Source organism: Chiloscyllium plagiosum, chromosome 3 (assembly GCF_004010195.1).
Source record: "Chiloscyllium plagiosum isolate BGI_BamShark_2017 chromosome 3, ASM401019v2, whole genome shotgun sequence".
Taxonomy (NCBI): Eukaryota; Metazoa; Chordata; class Chondrichthyes; order Orectolobiformes; family Hemiscylliidae; genus Chiloscyllium; species Chiloscyllium plagiosum.
Genome location: NC_057712.1, coordinates 1,204,999 through 1,209,753, shown reverse-complemented (window position 1 = coordinate 1,209,753; position 4,755 = coordinate 1,204,999). Strand labels below are relative to the sequence as shown.

At 43.9% G+C, this 4,755-nt stretch overlaps 1 protein-coding gene across 1 annotated transcript in view; it reads right to left on the bottom strand.

Annotated features, from left to right (window-relative positions):
• asxl2 (ASXL transcriptional regulator 2) overlaps positions 1 to 4,755 on the bottom strand; it is a 267,455-nt gene that overhangs the window by 219,042 nt on the left and 43,658 nt on the right. The gene's annotated exons all lie outside the window — the stretch shown is intronic.

Here is a 4,755-nt window from a genome sequence, read left to right as displayed (position 1 = left end):
AATGAGCTGCCAGAGGATGTGGTGGAGGCTGGTACAATTGCAACATTTAAGGGGTATTTGGATGGGTATATGAATAGGAAGGGTTTGGAGGGATATGGGCCGGGTGCTGGCAGGTGGCTCTAGATTGGGTTGGGATATCTGGTCAGCATGGACAGGATGGACCGAAGGGTCTGTTTCCATGCTGTACATCTCTATGACTCTATGACTATATGTGAAGACTCATTAGGAACCAGAACAAATGCAGCCACAAAGACCAGCGGAAACCAGCTCATTACCAGCGGCAGAATTTACTGTGTGATGTTGGGCTCATCACTGACTGCATTCATTACAGAACTCCGCACCCCAGTTAGTGATAATCAAGCACTTTGTGAAATAATTCCAGAGAGACTGATAACCCATGACCAAGTTCCCCTTTATTTACACGTATACATTACATGACACTGACCCAGCTCACAGAGTGAGCAGAACCCCTAACACTCCTGTTTAGGTCTGTCAGCCGGGGCTTTCTGATTGGACCAGGTTAACAGCCCCAACCAGGGAACTCATCTTCTGTGAGGTCCACCTGGCTGACCTTGTTCCAAATACTACACTTAGCTGCTTGAGAATGGGAACCTCAACTTGATGCAGTGGCTATGGCTGGTACCTCAGGAGGGTCAGGCTGCAGGGTTCCTTGCTGGAGCACAGAGAGAAAGTTGTCAGGGCATGATGGGGGGGGGTTGGGGAGTCATTCTGTCAGACTCAGGCTGGAGGAACAACCCTTCATGTTGCTGGAACACTACCTGGATTCCCCTGGCATAATGTCTTAAGGCATAGCCTCCAACAGCTCTGCTATGTTGTGATTAGGTTCTTAATTAGAGACTTGATAATCTCAATTGGCTTTCTGTGCAGAAAGATTGTCCTTGACCCCCTACTAGATCTGATTTAAAGTTAAGTTGGAAAGGAAACAGGGTCCCCATCCTGCACTGTCCAGCCCAGGTCCGTGGGGAGGGAATTTAATTCTGTCCCAAGTATAGAACCAGAAGACACAGAAGACTGTGTAAGGTAAATATGGAATCAATGTCAATAAAAGCTTACTTACTCAGTGATTAATATTTGAAATTACCTTACAAGTAAAATAGTAGAGGCAAAGAAGATTCTGATAATTCAGAACAAATTCAAATGTCACAAAAAAGGATATCCAATGTTCGAAATGCAGCAATGGGCTGTGGTGAGTTAAAAGGTTACTGTATGTTCATATATCCATATATTTGTTGTGCTTTGGGTAAATAAATCACTTGAGTCTCTGCTAGGATCATGAAGAAAGCAATGAGAAACAATCCTGGATATAGGATTAGCTAATGAGTAGCACACTTTCACTGAGGCTGTGCTATAAATAACATCATCTGTGAAAGTGCACAATGTGAGGGTGATCAACACTCCCCTGTGAGAAAAGGAAACTGTTTAAAAAGATCAATTCAGTTTTTCTCTAACTCAGATAATCAGTTTTGTTAATACATATTTACACTAAAATATTAGTCTCCCACTTTAAAGCAAATTGATTTGTATTCTCTGATAACATAAAACCAGAAATAGAACTTGGTGTCAAACATATCACAAAGCACACTTTTACCTGATTATGCAGAGTTTTGCTGGGAATTTGAATTTTAATGGTTACGTTAAAATGACATCAGGAAGTACTCCCCACTGACAGCTGCCTGTAGCACTCTACCTTTATTTTAAAAGAAACCTTAAGAAAACAATATTCCATGACTCTATGACTCTATAAGTAGTAAAAAAAATGTCTTCGCACATGCTGAACCTTCACACTTAATTGTCAATTATAATCATTTTTGTCCTCTGGTTATCAACCCTCCTCATCGAGTCATTCCAGCACAGAAACTGGGCCTTCAATCCAACTAGTCCATACTGAACATAATCCCAAACTAAGCTCATCCTACCTGCCTGGGCCTGGCCCATATCCCTCCAAAACTTTCCTATTCATGTATCTATCCAAGTGTCTTTTAAACTGTAATTATACCCACATCCACCACTTCTTCAGGAAATTCATTCCACACATGAACCACCCTCTGTGTAAAATTTGCCTCCATGACTTTTTTAAATTTCTCTCATCTCACCTTAAAAACATGCTGCCAATCTTGAAATCCCCAATCCTAGACAAAAGACAACTATCATTAACTCTATCAATACCCCTCATGATTTTATAAATTTCTATAAGTTCGCCCCTCAACCTCCTATGCTCTAGTATAAAATGCCCCAGCCTCTTTTCATAACTCAAACCTTCCAGATGCAGCAAAATCCTTTCCAGCTTAATTATATCCTTCCTATAAATACCCAAGTATGCTCTGTACATAAAAAGCATGACAAATCTAACCCAGCCAATTACTTTCCCATCAATCTATTCTCGATCATCATTAAAATGATGAAATGTGCCAGTAACAGAGCTATCAAGCAGCAGCAGCTCAGCAATAACCTGCTCAGTGATGCCCAATTTGGATTCCCCCAGGGTCACTCAGCTCCTGACCTCATTATAGCTTTGGTTCAAACATGGACAAAAGAGCTGAATTCCAGAGGGGAGGACAGAGTGACAGCCATAGAGTCATAGAGATGTACAGCACGGAAACAGACCCTTCGGTCCAACTCGTCCATGCCAACCAGATATCCCAACCCAATCTCGTCCCATTTGCCAGCACTTGGCCCGTATCCCTCTAAACCCTTCCTATTCAAATGCCCATCCAAATGCCTTTTAAATGCTGTAATTGTACCAGCCTCCATCACTTCCTTTGGCAGCTCATTCCATACACACGCACCACCCTCTGTGTGAAAAAGTTGCCCCTTCAGTCCCTTTTAAATTTTTTCCCTCTCACCTTAAACCTATACTATCTAGTTCTGGACTCCCCCACCCTACGGAAAAGACTTTGCCTATTTACCCTATCTATGCCCCTCATGATTTTATAAACCTCTATAAAGTCCCCCTCAGCCTCTGACGCTCCAGGGAAAACAGCCCCAGCCTGTTCAGCCTCTCCCTATAGCTCAAGTCCTTCAAACCCTGGCAACAACCTTATAAATCTTTTCTGAACCCTTTCAAGTTTCGTAACATCTTTCTGATAGGACCAAAAGTGGCCTAACCAATGTCCTGTACAGCAGCAACAATGATCGCCCAACTCCTGTACTCAATAATCTAACCAATAAAGAAAAGCATACCAAACGCCTTCTTCACTATCCCATCTACCTGCGACTCCACTTTCAAGGAACAATGAACTTGCACTCCAAAGGCTCTTTGTTCAGCAACACTCCCATTATGTGTATAAGTCCTGTTTTGATTTGCCTTTCCAAAATGCAACACCATACATTTCTCTGAATTAAACTCCATCTGCCACTCCTCTGCCCATTGTCCAATCTGTTCAAGATTTTCCTTTCCAAATGCATGTAAATCCTGTCCCTCAGGATTGCGTCCAACATCTTGCCCAATACTCATGTCAGGCTCACCGGTGTATGGTTCCCTGGCTCGTTCTTACTAGCCTTGACATCACAGCTGAAGTTGATCGAGTGTGGCATCAAGGAGCTCTGGCAAAGCTGGAATCAATGGATCTCGGGGGCAAACTCTCTGCTGTTTAGAGTCATAGCTGGCACAAAGGAAGATGGTCGTGGTTGTTACGGGTCAGTCATCTCATCTCCAGGTCAACTCTTCAGGGGTTCCTCAGCGTAGTGTCCTGGGCACAACCATTTTCAGCTGCTTCATCAAGGATCTTCCCTCCATCATAAGATCAGAAGTGGGGGATGCTTGCTGATGATTGCACAATGTTCAGCATCACCCTCAGATAGTGATGCAGTCTGTATCCAAATGTGACAAGATCTGAACAAAATCCAGACTTGGGCTGACATGTAACAAGTAAGATTCATGCCACAAAAATGCCAGGGCATCACCATAACAGACAATCTAACCACTGCCCCATGATATTCAATGGCATTACCATCACTGAATCCCCCACTATCAACATCTTCGAGTTATCATTGATGAGAAATTTAACTGGACTCACCACATAAACACAGTGGCTACAAGAGCAGGTCAGAGGCTCAGAATACTGCAGTGAGTAACTCACCTCCTGACTCCCGAACGCCTGTCCACCATCTACAAGGCACAAGTCAGGAGTGTGATGGAATACTCCCCACTTGCCCCAAAAACACCCAAAAAACCTGACACCATCCAGGACAAAGCAGCCTGGTTGATTGGCACCACATCCACAAGCATCCACTCCCTCCACCACCGACATTCAGTACACACTGCTGCTACTATCTACAAGATGCACTGCAGAAATTCACCAAAGATTCTCAGACAGCATCTTCCAAACCCATGACCACTTCCATCTAGAAGGACGGGGCAGCAGATATATGGGAACACCACCACATTCAAATTCCCCTCCAAGCGACTCGCTATCCTGACTTGGAAATATATCACTGATACCTCACAGTCACTCATCAAAATTCGGGACTTCCCTCCCTAAGGGTATTGTGGGTCTATCCACAGTGCATCGACTGCAGCAGTACAAGAGGGTAGTTCAGCCCACCTTCATTTTACTGTTTTACAGCGGCAACAGCACCCGAAGGGTGGGAGCTTGCACCAGGGGCCTGCCGGGAGCAGTGATTCACTGATTTGAGCTTTTATATTTGAAGTCAGAGAGCAGAGGTTTCTGGGAAAGGAGGGGCTTCTTATTTTTGTTTCTGTCCTGCTATATAAGTCAGTGTCTTTTCAACCCG